This window comes from Marmota flaviventris, chromosome 5 (assembly GCF_047511675.1).
Source record: "Marmota flaviventris isolate mMarFla1 chromosome 5, mMarFla1.hap1, whole genome shotgun sequence".
Classification (NCBI taxonomy): Eukaryota; Metazoa; Chordata; class Mammalia; order Rodentia; family Sciuridae; genus Marmota; species Marmota flaviventris.
Window position 1 is genome coordinate 162,416,964 of NC_092502.1, and position 17,690 is coordinate 162,434,653.

Genomic DNA, 17,690 nt, shown 5'->3' on the forward strand with positions numbered 1-17,690 from the left:
CTGACTTTACTTCTGCATATTGACTCGGCCTTTGTAAACATGATAGAGTGCCAATTGTGTTCTAGCCAATTAGCCCAACCTTTGCCTTGGCCATAAAACTTTATGCAAACTACTGCTCACAGGCTTGGCAGTCCAGGGAAACAATGATGGGCTTATAACTCTAAAAGATTTTTTTGGCAAATAGCTAATAAGAACTTTTTTTTTTTTTTCACAAAACCTTTAGCTGATGGAAAAGTAAAAGAAAAAGAAATCTAGGACTGTAGGCTCATATGGGCAATGATGATGACAGCCCCATTAATAACATGGATCATTAAAATTTATAAAAAGCTATTCTTAATATAGGGTATAAATACATTTCTCAGGCAGAGCTATGAAATTTATAACCTTTTTATTGTCACCAGAGGACTTTCCTACTGCTCTGCCCCCGCCACCGTCTGCCCTCTGTCATAAATCACCGTGTGGTTAATAACCTAGATTACAACTACCAGTTGCATTTACGGAATTAAATATTGACTATGTGAAAATGTTATTACATTTTTACTGATCGGAAGACCGCGGACCAGCCCTGCAGGACATGTAGCTGGACAGAAATATCTGTGTAATCTTTGTTGGAAATACAGTTATGGGCACTCACCAACCACTGATAGAGTTTGGAGCAATGAGGGAGGAAGGCAGAAAATGCTAGTTCCTTAATTTTACACCAGGCAAAACACATCAGGAGGAGGCCGTTATATTGAAGCATTGCACCTTATTTTCAATTTAGGAGTCTCCAGGCCAAATGCATGAAGTAATTACCAAGCCACGGATGGTAGAGCAATATGTCGAAAAACTACAGTGTCCACACAGAATAAAGTTTATTAAAAATATTGGTAAAATTCCAGCAAGAACCCCATAGCAAACAACACTGAAGTAGACACTTTCCAATTTCTTGTGATTGGAAAGAACCATTGATCCTCCAGTTTCTAAATACTTCAGAAACATTTGTTACTCACTTGAGAAACAATTAGAGCAAAACTTACTCCTAAAATGATGTGAGTTCCCACAGTCATATAGGGAGCGCTTAGCATATCCAAGTGTCCAGGAAGCCATCCTGGGCAGCTCGGGCTAGCCATACATTTGGTTTGGTCTACTTGCTGTGTGGTCAAGGGAACTGGCCATTCTCTCTGTGTCTTACACATATACAGAGCTCCAGTAAAGAAGGCACAGGTAGTTGGATACACCAAAGTGCAGAATGGAAGTGTGACAGACCACCGCTTACCCTGTCCTGACTCAGCCCCTGTGGTGTGCGCAGCTGGCTGTGGATTTCATGTAGCATGGGTTTTTGCTATTGCTTCAATAATTTACATTTTATTTCATTAAAAGTATTAAATTGGAGTGTTTATTCTAAAAAACAACAAAAAAAAAAACACTTTAAGTGGGTTTAACTGTGAACAACGTATTTAAATAAGTGCATAAAAGGTTTATTAAAATTAATTTACAAAGTTTTTGACTTTACAACCTTGAAAGAAAGCATTAACCCATATTATTAAATTAAAGAAAGCAAATGTATCCTACCAAGAATTAAACAATGACCTTCTCATAAAATGCAATGTTCCAAGTAGTTGCTAATTCAAAACAAAGGAAAGTAATGTCCTCCCTGCACGACAAGCTGGCCCACAGCCCTGGGAAGCAGGCATTGCCCACTCTCTGGAGCCAGAGCACAAAGAAGCCCGGGGTGTCTGTGAGGGACGGAGCTTTGAAGGTATGTGCTCCGCAGACACCATCTGAAGGCCCGTGACTCCTAAGAGCACAGCCTTCGCTCTGGGCTCATTTCTACAGCACTACAAGTGTGTTTAGTTTGAAACTGTGCTTGGGGACAAAGAAAAGAACACAAATATTCTGGCAATAGAATTTTTAGGGAAAAGGAATACAGGCATAACGTCGAGAGTAACATCCAGTTCACTTGCAATATTCTGACCGGTCCCTCTCTTTTCTGGCTTGTCCTCTTTATATCCATTTTGAAGTGTGCTTGTCTCCCAGATCTGCTCTGAAGGAGGCCTGGAGCAAGGCTAGGAGCAGCAGGGTCCCTCCTTGCTGAGCCCACAGAACCTGTAAGATCCAGGGAGCTGCTCATTCCAGGCACAGGGAAGCTCAGCGCAGCAAGAGACCATGACATGGTTGGTGCCAAGCAAGGCAGCTGTGGCCACTGGAGGTTTGTGGCAGGAAGATGCAGGATCCACAGGAAGGGATTCTTTTGGTTGAAGTCAGGACAATTTATGCACCACGGGGTGAAGATATATATATGTATTTCTTCTCAGAAAGGTTTAGGCCTCTGCTACTGTCTAAAGACATAAGTGGATGGAAAGCCAGCTAGACTTTCGATGCTCCAGATGTAGTGGGTGAGCACATACCTCGTGCGGTCACTGCCCTTGGAGCTAAGTGCTGTACAGAAACAAGGACAGGAGGAGGGCTGGGTGAGCCTCTGTGGAGCACTCCTAGTCCCTTGGTTGCAGCACAAACCCAGTTCCATGGTCCGAGAGGGCAGAAGGTGCAGGGGTCTGGGTTCCTGCACTGCTGGGTGGCTGGCCTGGTCCCTTGGGACTGCCACCAGTCCCTTCTGGTTTTTCAGCTCAGTCCACAGGCTGCCTGTCCAGCCCAGGTCCCTCCTCCGGCCTATCTCACAGGAGGTTGGCACTGACCAGTGCTTCTCTTGGTATGGCTTGGCCATGTCCTGAGGGTGATTGTGGAGCACAGACTGCAGGGCCGAATCAAGAGTGGGACCCCACAGTACTCACAGCTGACTCCCAGGACAGGGAGCAGAGTTGTGAGTGGAGGGGACTGTGCCTGGCCACCCACAGTCACCACGGGACCCCATTGTGCACTGTGCAGAGCGAGGGCACAACCAGAAACTCTGACATGGCCTGGTCCTGAGTGCCTCCTCTTCCTGCTTCCTCTGATGGGGACATAGAGCGTCTCTGCTTTTGAAACTATAGTCCTGTGCACAGGACAGCCCACAACTCCTAAGATGAGCTGCCACAAAAACGAGAAGGATGAAGCCCTTGGAGTGAGCTGGACCCAGGTAACTCAAACGCAGCGAGGCCTCAGGAGCAGGAGGGCACCTGTGAAGGACTTTCATCTCAGTGCATCAGACACCACCTTGGGAATTGCTTCTAACAATCACAGCTCCTCATTTCCTGTTTCTAATGAATATCTGTCCTTCCCTAAATTCAAAGTTAAATCTAAGCAAAACTTAAGGAAAACCCTGAATGGATTGGCAGTGAAAAGCCTGGTCCATGAGTTGCACCCTCTCTCCTGCTTTCCATCTGCCTCTGAATGTGTGTGTGTGTGTGTGTGTGTGTGTTGTTGCTCTAGAGTTAACAAAATGCATTTATTTATCTTTCAATTTCACAAGCAATAATAACTGTGAGATAACTCTACAGTTTTATAACTTATTTTTTAAAGAGGAAACCTTGACACTTTGAACTGACCGAGTCACAGTCCGCTGGCTCATAAGCTTGGTGGCCTTTGTACCATCTCCTACAGCACACAGCCAGGAATCGGATGATTTCCCTTGGAAGTCAAGATATGTGTAGCCTATGCAAAGACTTCCTTCTTGGGAAGTAGCAACCTGATTACATCTGTGTTAGCACAGAAATAATTCTTTATTTCAAAGGAGTACAAATGATACTTAGAATACATGAAATAAAGCTTTTGATTCAGATAAAGAATTTCTGGGAAATTGAACTTCTCTATGCTGACCATGAGGATCAATTTAATGTTTATTTCTTTATATTTATGCTGTAAAACTTCAAAATGGAATTATAATCCTCAATTTCCATGTAATCAAAGTCAGATGAGATAACTAGTACCAGGCTTTAATATAATATAAATATAACATTTGGGCAAGATATATTTTCTGGATATTGCAACATTTAAGACGGAAATCAAGGTAATGGAGGAGTCCAGTCCGGCTCGTAAGTCAGCCTCTTCGTTTACTACTCAGTCATCTCTCCAGTGGGACCCTAATAAAAGGAGATCCAGAGGTGACATCATTGCAGTCCATAAAATAAGAAACTTCACTTTGCCCAGAAAGAGGTCTAAGTCTTGCCCTTACCTTCCGGAGAGTGGTCTTAAGAGACCTAGATGGAGCGTTTGGTTTAGGCAGTGGCTGGCCAGGACAGAGAGGCCATGGATGTGATAAAGGAGAGGGAATGGTCTGCACCTGCAGGGTCTAGAGGTCTGAGAGCAGCCCCATGAGCTATCAATCATGACCACACCCCGGGGTCCGCATCCTGACTCTGGCCCCTGGTTTGGGCTTGTGCAGGTAACCACATGTCAGAGCCATGGGACAGCTCACACTGACTTCCCCCGGGGTGACGCAGCTCCTCGTGGGAAGCTCTCCTGCACTCTACCACTGGGCTTGTTCACTCCCCTGATTTCCATCTGCATTCTTTCCCTATCATGAGCCCTCCTCATGAGCAGGTGGCTTTCAGGGAGCACTAGAGGCCTTTCTAGAGAATTATGAAAGCTGGGGTGTTCTTTGGGACCCTGGGACCTGCAACTGGCATCAGCAGCAAGTGTGGTCTTGTGTAAACAGGTCCCTCAAAACTCATTACTCAAAAATTCCCAGAAGACTACACTGAACATTTTACTTCTGTTTCTCATTACTTATAACTTGTCATCAAAATACTACGTGCCCATGGATTATAAAGTCAAACAGTTCAAAAAGGCTGATTATAAAGTAAGGTGTTCCCCTGCCCGTACCCCGATCAGACTCTCTGGCAACAGAGACTTGATATTGGCCCCTTCCTTGTGGTGTGCGGTTCTGTGTATCTAAGTAGCATGCATTTCTGCTGCTTGGCTTTCCTGCGGTAGCCTCATTCTATTATTCCCCTGTATGAACATGAGAACCGACTTCATTTCTGTGCACACCCTCCCTTCTGTCCTTCACGCCACACCCCTTCTAACATGTACTTCTAATAGAACAGTATTTCAAATTTGGCTAAAGGTGAATTTGGTGCATAGTATGCATTTTCTCCCCACGTGGGGCACAGGACACACTGCGTACCTTGCTTATGTAGCATTTCCTGATTTTACTTGACTCTCAGTTCTATGGTTTTCTATTGCTTCGTCTTCAGCATACCAATTTATCAAAATTTCAAAATCAACAACAACAAAAAAAAACCCAGTCCCATTGTTCCCATCATTTCTGCCTTGTGACTTTCCCCTGGAATGCTGAGTTCCTGACTGCCCCAGCTCCTTCTCCATGAGCCTGGTCTTCATCAGGGTTATCTCTCAGCTCTGGAGTATTTCAAAATCTTATTCTCAGGGGTTTGAAATTTTGCAACAATGTTTTGAGAGTGAAGGTTGTTTTATTTTTAGAGCCTGTTTGGTTTGTTTGGGGTTTAATTATACGCTGTGCCTGGTGACCGATGGAAGCTTCAAATAGGGAATTTGATATAACCCTGCAGCTACTTCAGTGGCCTTGTTCCCTACCCTCTAGTTCTCTGTTCTATCCTTCACTAGTCACATAGTGAAACTCATGAGTTGATTCTCTAATTTTTTTCACAGTTTTCTTCTCATTTTCTACTTTTTTCCGTTTAGTTTTGCCTACTGTATGAAAGATCTGCCCCATTGCGTTTTCTCATATTATTTTTAAAATTTTTGCACACTCTGTATGTAATCTACAAATCAAATATAAACAAGCAAATGAAGTGAGGTTCACCTGCCAGCACACTTGAGTATGACATCCATTGATTCCCAGAACTCGCTGCTGCTGTCACATGCTTGGCTTGATAGTAGCAGTCCTTGGTTCGTGGCCGCAGGGCTCTTTTGTCTGCTTCCATGTTGCCCTGTCACTGCTGGTTCCAAGTCCCTCCAGGCTCTGACTTTCCTGGGGTGTCCCCTGCATCTTGGACCTCTCTTTACATTGAAGAGAGGGACACGAGAAAGTCTTTCCTGTTCTGGGTGCACCATGAGCTTGCAGACTGGTGGTTTTGCTGTGAGTGACAGTGGGAAGGTGGGTACCTTCCTGGGACATTCAGTGTCCCCATCTTTCTTTTCCTTTCTCCCTCTCTGTTTGCTCAGGAGGAATTGTCGGTGTCTTCTGAGGAAGGAAACCTGGCCTGGTCAGGACCATGCAGTCGTGGCCACAGTGCTGCCTCCTGCACAGAGTGGGCAGGGCAGGACGGCCTCTCATGCTCTAATCGTTCCTCCTGTCCCTATCAATTTCAATATTTTTTAACTTGATTTTCCATTTTTTTTGAATCAATATCTTTTTATTTTAGGAAGAAGCAAAAGAAAGAAAAAGAAAACAAGTGTTCTAAGTCCACCCAGTTAGTCCGCCTACCCATTTCTATATCCTCAGAGAAAGTTTTGTATTAATTCAAGTTAGCATATATTTGATGTTTTCAACTTATTTTTTGAAGGAAGGATTGGGGGAAAGACGTGCTATGGTCATTAAAGTCCTCAAACTCCTTCCTTTTATTTGAATGAAATCATGAAGATCACAAGTTTTTTGCTTATTTAGTCAGCGAGTGGCTCATTGAAGTTGGACCTCCCAGACTACTGGATGCTCACTCCTCCCCCTGCCCCCTCAGGAAAGCCTTGTGGGAGACATTATGAGAGTAAAAACTCTTGCCTCTAAAAATTTTTATCTGACCCGAGGTGAGCATAAACTACACACATAAATGTTCATAGATGCTCCCTTTAGTGCACTCCCAAAGGTTTTCTTCAGCCAGGGAAGGCAGAGGCGACCAGCCTGGGCCCCAAGCAGGGGGCTCCCATGTAGCCCCTTGATTAATGAGGACCTTGATTGATGAACGTGGCTGTAGCCATCGATATCAATTGTGAAGATGCCAGCAGGGGACAATATGGACTGTGCTTACTGTCCTGTGATTTGTTTTACAGATGAACACAGACAGGACCTTCCACCCAGGTAATAGCCAACAGCCGGGAGAGCGTGGCTGCTGTTCAATTATGTCAAGGGTTTGCTTCCAGTAACACATTGCGGGGACCTGGACACCCTCCTCTGGGCACGCCAGGCTAAGGTTCTTCTCCACACCCTACACATTGGCTCCAATGCTTCTCCTAATGAAACAGAGAAGGAGTAACACAGAATCCTCCAATACCACACATAGATGGTGAAGCTCATGACAGTATATACACGTGCTCACACATCCATGTTGGAAAAAGCATCCCACAGATCTAGTATTTTAATTTTAAAAGGTTTGCTCTACATATACAAACTATTACAAGTGACCCTTTTAATAGAACGCAGACTGTTCACTTTGCAGTGCATTTTCCCTGATTGCCTAAATTCTGTTTATAAAGAGTTTATGTTTAACTTCCTGCTGCAGAGAGAATCTGAACTGCCCTGTGGTGCTGTCAGTGTGTAAAGCAACACATTCCCTGCACACTCCGGGCCTTGAAGATGTTTTCTTCCTGATTTAGTTCAAGGGTTCTGAGAACGTTATTGAATTCTCAATGCATGTTTTAAAATGAACCCTGTTCCCCTGTCCAAACCTCAAAAAGTCTTTAAAAATTGGAGCTCAAAAAAATACCTTTTGTATATTAAAAAGGAATGTGAATTTGGCTCTAAGAATTTTCCACGGAAACTTCACATGCACATTCATGCTTAATAACGTTTCACTTAATACTTCTGCTTCTAAGAAGCTCTGATTAATAGTATCATTAACCTACTCGAATACAACTCACAACATTAAATACTGAGCAACACAGGACCTGCTCTCTTCTGTGTCAGAGGCCTGGCTGGTGTAGCCCATTAAAGAAGTGGGCAGGGCAGGAGACCCCAGCAGGCCACTCACTGTGAAGACAGGGAATGAGTGAGGCGCTGTCTCTCCTTTCCTCCACACCAAGGGGCTCCAGTCACATTCGAATCTCCTGGCAACCCCAGTGCGGGGGTTCCAGCCTTTCTAACTTTCAGAAAGACCTTACCCACCCACCAAAAAGAGCGAACATAATACATCTTGAAATGAGGCTTTTAAGTCCGACAATTTATGTACAGTCCTAAATCTGCCCTGACCACTTGTTCAACACATGAAGTGGTGTTTAATTTAAGTCCAGTCACAGCTGAACATACAACGCACAAACATACCAGGACCCCGTGATCCTGGGCGACTTCCGAGGAGCTTTTGAGCGTGTGCGTCAGAGGGTGTGTGTGGCACACAGAAGAGCCAAGCGCACAGTGTGGGAAGCGGGGTGTCCGGGGTGCAGGGACTGAATGTCTCATCCCGAGCAACAACGCGCCCGGGCAACATGGCGCGCCTTTCCCCTGGGCTCGGCTGCGTGTGGTTGGGAAATTCGGTGGTCCCAGAAATGTTTTAGTTTAAGGAAAGGACAAAATGAATAAAATCCTCTGTTTCCCTCTCTCTTTCTGCTGGAATGGAGCACTTGAGCCATCTGCCTTCCCCAGTGACAGCATGCTGTTTATTCAAATGAGGCTCTGGAGCACAAAGGTGGCTTCAGTGGGCCGGTCAGCTTGTCTCCCCAGCAGGAGCCCCCACTTTATGGAAGCTTTTAAAGTTTGCATCAGTGGCGCAGAGAGCTGATGTGCAGAGCACAAAAGGATACAGTGTAGTCTAATGTATGCGCCTTTCCTGTGGAATCCTAATGGTGCTGTACTGTGGGGAATTTACACAAACCTTATAGGAATTAAAAAGAGACATTTATTTCATTCAGAGAATGCAGTGACTTCTACTGCTTGTGCTGCTGCAAAGCCCAGCTTTGAAAGAGCCTTTTATTGTGCAGGAAGAAAGCGGCTGGGCCGGGAGCCTGGGGCCAGCCCCGCATGCCTAGCAACTCCAGCGCCTCTGCTCCCAGTGCCCTGGGCCGGGCCTTTCCGTCCATCCTTAATTGATTGGGTTAATATAAACCCGGCACCGCTAGCATTTGTGTGGCCCCCACAATAAGGCTGTTGTGGGCTTCTCTCTGCTGCTGTGTCCCCTGTTTAGGAATGTGTCACTCTGCACAGTTCAAAAGTGTGAGCAAGTGGAAAGAGCCACAATCACTTCATTAATGGTTTGTAAACAGCACCCAGAGCTGCGGCCACCTGCGTGGGGCGGGGCGGGGCTGGCTGCTGAAGCTCTGCCCAGAACCACCCCAGGATCAGGCTGCAGAGGCAATACCAGCCCCGGGAACACTGCCCTCCTCCCAAACAGTGGCATGTCGAGGAAACTGTGCCTTTCAATTTTTGAGAGGGCGTTTCAAAAGGGACATGAGATTAGGATTTTTTTAAAGTGAAAATAAAGCAAACCTTGTAATCATTCCAGGCAGCAGAGGTGGGATTTTGAGAGGCAGATGGCAGGATGGGGATGAAGGGATGTGGCTGGAGGGGCGGCAGCGCTGGGCACTTCTGAAAAGTAGCAAACACGTTTCCGAGTGTGATTTGCCTGCACGGCCGACCTTGGCAGGCAAGCTCCCCTCTCCACACCCACGCTCCCTTCCATGACTGCAGGATGCCACCAAGAGCCTGCTGGACCCTGTTGTCATCTCTGCAAGTGGGACCCTCTCTACTTTGGGGAGGTGTAAGGACTGTCACCTCATCTTCCTGGCTGCTGGCTGCCATATTTTTTCTTTTTCTATTTTTAAGTGTCTTTTGATCTGTCCCTTTAAGCACAGCTACTTCTGTGGGAGGGTCACAGGCAGCTAAACTTTGAGTTCCGTCACTTGGAGACATAGTCATGCGCATTTGTGGAACGTGTTCATCTCAGGGACCTGTTGTCTGTGGAGGACAGGGGCACCCTCACTCAGTCCTGGCTGTCTGTACTATCCACAGGAAGCTGCCTGGCTCTTCAAAAATGGCCCTTGGCCATCACATAAGCTCAGAGTATTTAGCAGGGTATAAAAATGGGCAGATCAGACCCCCTTGCAGAGCTGGCTGTAAAGGGAAGGGAGAGCGGGAGAACACCTTGGGACCAGGGGGAAAGGACACCAGAGGGAGGGCAGAATGAGACCAGATCATGGTGGCTATGGAAACAGGCCTTCAACAGAATACAGATGAGTGGACCCTCCAGTGACCCCCATTCCTGCACAGGTGGGTCTCCAGCTGTGGGACCTGGGTGTTCCCAGGGACAGGACAGCAGAAAGTGACGCGCCAGGACCCAGCTGTGTCTGTTTCCTTCAACATACCATTGCCACCCTGAGCAGAGGTGTGGCCTCAGCAAGACCTCTCAGCCACAAGGGCCTCCACGTTCTTGTTCCTGAGTGCAGCACCAGACCAGCTCCCTGGGAGCTGAGGTGCTGAGAAGGGGCCAGAAGCTGCTGCTCCGACCACAGCTGGGCCTGCTCTATGTATCTTCCTCTTCCACTCAAGACCCAAGGTCCCCAGGTGTCCATGGCTGGCCTTGGTCCAGGGTATTTCCAGTGACCACGCACAGGCTGCCCTGCCTCTCCCAGGACACAGCTGACCCAGGGGCAGGGTATCTAGGCTTCCTGCCCCTGTCCATCTGCTTCCTACCAGGATGACCTCCAAAGAGCATCATTTCTGGCTCCTGTCAAGTGTGTTAAGTGGGATGTGTCTTCCTGGTGCCCGGCAGCACCATAGCTCAACCAATGTCTACCAGGAAGCATTGCTCATTCGGCTTTTCAGCACAGAGGAAAGAACAGACCCCAAGAGGGAGGAGGAACCCAGAAGCAGTAGACTCTGGACTGAGATCTACCTCTGACTAATTGGGCCCAGAAACAAAAAGGGGCCACTCCCCACCTGGAAAGGCTTCCCATGCTGCTTCTGTCCTCGTGGTGCCTAGCCCTGATGACTTGGGGCTTTACCTAAAAGACCACGACTCTTTGGTGGCAGATTGACTCTTTTGTAAAATGTCTAGAAAGAGGACAGTCTATTACTTTATGTTTAAAGCCAAAACTGCTACTGAGTGTGGCTTAGTGAGTGAGTTGCCCAAGACTCAGTGGTCATACTTGTCAAATGGAGCCCATTAGACCAGCGCTACCATATGGAGACCTTTCTGGAAGGATCAGCCTTGTGGACCTGGCAGTGTCCAGCTGGAGTGTCCGTGAGGGCATGTGGGGTAGGTGCTGGCTGGCCTGGGAATGGTGCTTGATTTTCTGAGACTCTCTTCTTCTCAAGTGTTCTATCTTTAGCACATCAAAGGAGGAGAGAGACTCTTTGGATAAATGAAACAGGAACATGGACAATAACCAGACCTAGTCCCTGGAGAGATGTGTCCTGAGCACTCTTCAACGTTTCTTGCATTCTGCTAGGTTTGGCCTGAGCTCAGAGGCCCTGTGTGCACAGGCCAGCACGGGTGACCTGGGGCCAGCCAGCGCTGGCTGACTTCATGCCAAGAATGATGATGAAATGCATTTTCTGCTCAGATTTTATGTGTGTCTGGTTCGTAAGCCCTTTAATTTGTGGGGGGAGGGGCTCGGCTGCCATTCGCCCTCCCTGTGGCTGGGGAAGAGCTGGCCATGCTAAGGAAAGGCTGAAGAGCTCAGAGAATTGAAACCAGGTCTCAGAGCCTGCGGACCAGGGGCTGTGTCTTCAGGGCCTGGGTGCCCAGATGTTCCTCCTTCCCATGTGGTATGGGGATGCAGCACAGAATACACCAGCAGCCTCTTTCTGGGGCCTGTTTGTCATCTCAAAGTTTGCGTTTGCCCTGAAGTTCTAACTGTTCCTCATGTTTTCAGTCAAATCTAACTCTGCCTAACTTTGGACGCCAGTCTCTGGAAGGCCGGGTGTAAGGACAAGGGGAAGATTGAAATCTCTGCCTGCCTGCTCCACAGAGGTGCTGTGTGTGTGCACAGGGCACGTGGCACGGACCTCACAGGCCTTCCTCCCTCGGGGCCCCCTTCCCTCTCTGCACAGTGCCCCTTGGCACCCCTGCTGCCCTTCTGTTGAGTGAAAGGCAGGGTGCCTGGGCCACAGCAAGACCGCATTGCTCTGCCCAGGGATTGAGCTGAGCCTTCTCCACGTGACCCCACCAGCATCCTCCCAGGGACCACTAGGACCCAGAGAAACCACCCCGGTCCCTGAACAGGAAAGATGAGCATTTCAGGCTGCAGGGAGAAAGACAACTGATGGTTCAAACGATGAGACGAGGTAGGTTAAACAACAGGAAAGAAATGGGAAGACAGAGAAGGGAACCTGCCTGGCCCAGCTGAGCTCCAAGAGGCAGGCCTCTCCCTGGCCCTCTGGTGAGCCAGGGCTCCTCCTTCCTTCCCGGCTCTCTCCACCCCTCCCTGCTATCTTCTCCTCTTTTTCTGTCCTTCCTTCCTTCCCTTTATTTCTCCCGCCTTCTTTCCTTCCTTCTATACATCATCCTTGCTCTCCTTCTCGCCTTCGGTCCCTTCCTTCTTTTTTCTCTCCCTCTCTTTCTCTTTTCCTCTCCTTCTTTCCTTCCTATCTTCCTTCCTTCCTTCCTTCCTTCCTCCCTCCCTCCCTCCCTCCCTTCTCTTCCCTCTTTCCCATTAATAGCACTACAAGGCCTTGTAGGCCTTTCTTGATGTCTCTAATCTGAATTGCTCCTTCTGTAGTTTTTTGAGGATGAACTAGACCACCTCAAGGTTTTTTTCTTCTTTCTATAACTTTGGTAAATAAAACTATGCAGGGAACAATGGGAAAAGAAAAGCCAAAGTTTTAAAAATGAAGCAGTGTCTTGAAATGTCCATATGATTGCAGGAGGACCGAGGCAGTGTGGACCTGGAGTGTTGTATTCTCTGATGGACATGCTCCTTGTGGTCACTGTCCTCCCGGCCTCCTCCCTAGGTACACAGCCCACACTCCCAGCACTGCTCACATTGCCTCGGGGTATTACCATAGTCTGCCTGTATCAGCCATTTGTGTAAGGGTCCAGATTTCCCTACTTGAGGATGACAGTCACGCTTAATCACCTGGGCATGGCCTTGTACATGGCCTTGGGCAGCTGCATGCAGCCCACCTCCCACCCTCCTGGACCCATGCTGGTGGGTGCTGGGACACTGCAGAACTGGGCTCTGGCCCCCAGGAGTCTGCTCTCCAGGTGCCCTGAGCCAGTCAAGCCAGGCTTGACCCCAGTTGGACTTGGTTACATGAGAAGGCAGCAACTCCTCCCGGGCTCCGAACCAGCAAATCTTGGGTCACTTTCCCTGAACAGTTCTTTCTCTGAAGTCAGCTCATGAGCTGCTTTAATTGAGTGTGCCATTTCCTCTACCCTCCTGTGCTTGTTGAGGCGGATATCTCAGGCTGCTCTTAAACAGCCTGGTGATACCAAGGCCCATCTGCACACAGAATTGCGAAGCTCCCCTCAAACACAAGACCTTGAATTCCCATGAGTCTTATTTAAATTTCATCACAAGAATTATCATCTAGGCTAGCCCTTTAATGCTTGCAAATAGTAGTGATGCCCTTAATTTTAATCCATGTTTTAAATCAGACTTTACGTTATACTCAATTATATTTTCAGGACTTAGTTGTCAAAGGTATTTTGGGCTGGAGGGCCTTCTCTTCTTGAGAATAAAGCACTTGGTGTCTGAATTGCTTAATAAAGTGGGTAGCAATTATTAATACAGTAATTTTTTATTAGTTTAACTGAAACCAGAGATATAAATGTTTCAAGATTTAGACTTATAACATAAAAGCCAAATTAAAATAAGTCCAAGAAAAAGTCTGTGAACTTAATTTAGTTGAATTCTACATTTTCAAAGCAGAGTGGGTGATTATTGTTACTCATGGTTGTTAAAAAATATTTTTAAGCATGCTAGAACTTGAATTTCTGGAATTATTAGTCTTTTATTAAATCACAAAGCCAAACCCAGCTGAAATTGTTTTGAATACAAAGTGGAACATTGTACCAATATTCTATGCCTTCATTTGGGCCAACCTCCTTAAGCTTGGAGCTTGCCAAAGCATTCCGTTCCCCAGCAGACCGGAGAGAACCGAAATTGCAGAATTTCAAATTACAGCTAGAGGAAATTGAGAGCTCACTCTTCCTTGTGTGCAGGCAATTAGCACACTGTATAAAGTTTAGTAGGAAGAGAAGGACTGAGTCTTCGAGAAGCAAGGCAGCTTTGGCCGTGCAGTCACAGGGCCCAGAAAGTGTGAAGGCCCTCTTGTCCTGGCTTCTCCAAGTGACAATCCCTGTGGGGAAGGAAAGGCAGAGGAACCGACCACATGACCACACCCTTCCAGATTGGGTTGCCATTGTCACATATGGAGACCAGGCTGCCACTCCTGGGCAAAGAGCAGCAAGAATCCCTGCACAATTAAAGCACTCCGGCAAACCCGTCGTGCGTGCCCATTACTCCACGTCCCTCCGAGAGGTGAACAGAAATTCTCTATGGTGGACTTATTACCTAATGTGTTGTTTAAAGCAAAGAGAAAATTGTAAGATTTTCTATTCAAAATGGGCCGTGAGGGGTCATTTTTGGTGGCCATGCAAAATCTCTTGCAAGTTCTCTTCCGTATCCATTCATGGGCCTTACGGGCAGAGACACATGGAAGGTCAAGGGGCAGAGGTGAGCAGGCAAAGGGACTTTCCCCAGGTACCCCTTGGGCTTGTGCTGGGCATTGCTTTGTCAGGACTGTTCCTTCCAATACTTCTACGATAGTTTTCCTGGGAGACATGCCTCCTGTGATGGATTCCCTGTGTGACATGCCCCCTTCTGTCAGCATAAGGGTCATCTCCATGGGCTAGTCTGACATTAACTCTCAGACTACCTGGTAATGGAACATGGTAACGTATTAAACATTAGAGAACAAAGTACAGATTTGGGAGATATATATTTCCCTTGGAGTTAAACAGTCACAACTATTGTGCTTCAGATCCATTTTTACACACACACACACACACACACACACACACACACACACTTGCACACACGCATACACTTCTGGCTTGTCAAAACATCTACATTGCAAATTTGTTTGATTTGCCAGTTAATCTATAACAAGCATGTATATTCTTGACAATGGGAGAAAGTGTGTGCGTGCACATGCATGTTCATATGTAGGAACTGGATGCCTTGCTAGAGCCTGGGGAGCAATGTCCCAGAGCAGAAGGGAGCCCACACGGCCCTATCCTCTGGTTTGGCCAGGACAGGGCGGGGTTGCTGGTCAGAGGCAAACTCAAGAGCAGCTCAGTGGTGGGAAGGAATGGCTGGTGGTCTGAGCCATAGGCTCCCTGAGAGAAGGTTTCACAGGAAAGAAAGCATGGGTCTGCTCCCTTGGGTAGCAGGCACGTCACACAGGCAGCTCTACCCAGGAGTGTGAAATATGAACTTGGAGAACTGCTGCAGGGTCCCCAGAAATACGCCAAGGGGGACAATAAATTGCAACTCATCTTTTAGGTGATCTTGAGAGCAGCTCTGCTGCCCCTCTGATGCTCACGACAGAGGACTCCTCCTTCTGACCACTCTTCTCTGTTCTCTCTTGACCTGTGGGAAATGTAGGCATCAGATGGGACGGACCAAAGTGGTGACCTGAACAGTTTTCCAGACTAGACTGGGGTTTGAAGTGCACAAACATGCTTGCTCCCCGCCCACCTGCAGGTGTGAACAGGAACTCCAGTGCACACTGCTTCAAGTCTGGCACCCCCGCTGCAGAGGTGGCCTCTTGAGCACGGGGCCTGGCAGGGCCTGTGAGCCCGGGTCTTCAGAGCCCCTTCTCCCTTGCCTCTTGGCACTTGAGGAGACTGTCTTTGCTTCCTCCCTAGGAGGGCCTTCCCTCCATTATCCACTGCTGGGAGATTTGGTTTCAGAGTGGTGTTATTGAAATACATCTCAGTCTTATTCTGCAAATCAGCAGAGCTTCTTTAGAGAAGCCACCTTGGGAATAAATCCTGTGGCAGTGCAGATGAGACCATAGTGGTCCGGATTAGCATGCAAAGGTCAGCACACCTGTGCATCTCTATGCAGGGCTCAGGTCGGCAGATTAGAGGCAGAATCAGCAGTCCTCAGCCATCCCATCTGGGCCAGAATTCTTCCCACTGCTGGCCGAGAGCAAGACTCAAGGGACAGCAGGCAGTGCCACATGCAGGAATGCCACAAGGCTTGCGACAGAGGAGGCCACTGCTTCTCAGTGCTGGCCATCCTGCCACCAGTCAGCCATGGTCCTGTGCCTTCCCCGAGGGCATGGGCTCTGGTGAAGGTGCTCATGGTGGACCTGGCCCCGCTCACCCGCCTCCTAGCATTGACATCATGAGGAAGGTCATGTTCCCACAAAACCGCAGCAGCACTCTGCATCCATGCAAGGGACCCCACTGAGCCACACAGAACACGCAGGTGAGGCCGATGGCTCCTTCTGCTTTGAGACCAAAAGTCTCCTCTCGTGAAAACGTGTGGTAAATTTTCCAGCAGTGTAAACGAGCACCCTTAAAACCCTTCCAGACAGACTCATAAAACAGAAGCTCATTCAAAAGTAAAGCTCTCTGCTTTCATGAAAAACGATCCACCATTAAAGCTGCTGGGATCGCATGAAAAGATGAAGGGAAGAGGCTAATAAATTCTGGGGGACTTAGGTGTCAGAAATGTCACAGCTGAGTAGAGTGGACAGCTGAGCACACGTGAGAAGTAGGAGCCCAGGAGGAAGGGAGACTCTGCATCGGCAGGCACCGCCAGGTCCAGGGCCAGGCGCACTGGGAGCCCCAGGGGAGAGTGCTTTCCACCAGGGCTCAGAGGGCCCCTGTGGAATGGCATCAACCCAATCTCCCTGTCCTAATGGGTCACTAAAGTCCTCCTCCATTACTACTGGAATGGACAGAATAGACACAAAGCACTTCAAATGTCCCTACACAGATTGTGACAAAAACTCTTGTCATCTTAATACTATCAGGCACTAGTGGTATCTAATGAGACATTAAATATGCATTCATAAATGTGCATAATATGCGTAATTATAGACAACACTTGTGACTATGCTCTTGAACATGTGTATCACCTTTTGTGGGAATTCAAAATATCAGTCACTTTGTGTTGCAATGTGCCTTGTGTAATAGGACTGATTGCGTAATAATTGTAGCACAGCAAATTCCAAGGCAGACAGGAATGCTTGGGGGATGCATAAAACGGGCACAATACTATAAAAATGATTGTGCCACATTTTCAAATGTTTAATTTGAGCTAATTGACCTTAAGGGGAGGGCTTTCTTTTTGAAATCTTGCAGTTAAGAAATTATTTGCAGATGGGATGTGAAACAGTCACCATGAGGCCGTGATGACCAGTGTCCTGGGGATGGACACTTTACCACAGTGAGACTGCATCTGGGACGTGGACTAGGAGCTTGCTGTGGCTGGCTGACCGTGGATGACCGGATCACGAGTACAGAATGCTCCCATGGCACGGGTTGGGCCCTGTCTCAGACCTGTACAGTTCCTGCCGGTGGCTGGTACTCAGCTCCTGGCCGAAGCTCAGGCCACAGGCACTCATAGGCCACAGGGGCCCTGTGAGCGTTGCCTCGTGTGTAAATGTGTCAGGAAGCCCTGGAGCCAGGAGATCCTGCTGCTGTGTGGAAAGGGCAGCTTTGCTGGGAGCCCCAGGCTTTCTGTCTCATGGCAGTTGCAGCTCCAATCACTTGCTTGGGATTGCATCATGATACAAGATGCTTTGTCCTTTCTGCCAGTCCCTGATCCTTAAGGGCCCCTGGACGGTCCCTGTCCTCCGCATCTGTTTCAGAAGCTCAAGCCCCCTGGTGCTTTTCCCTTGATGTCCACCGTCACACACCAGCTCGACATTCTCATTCTGGTGGGCCTGGCCACTCTGCGGC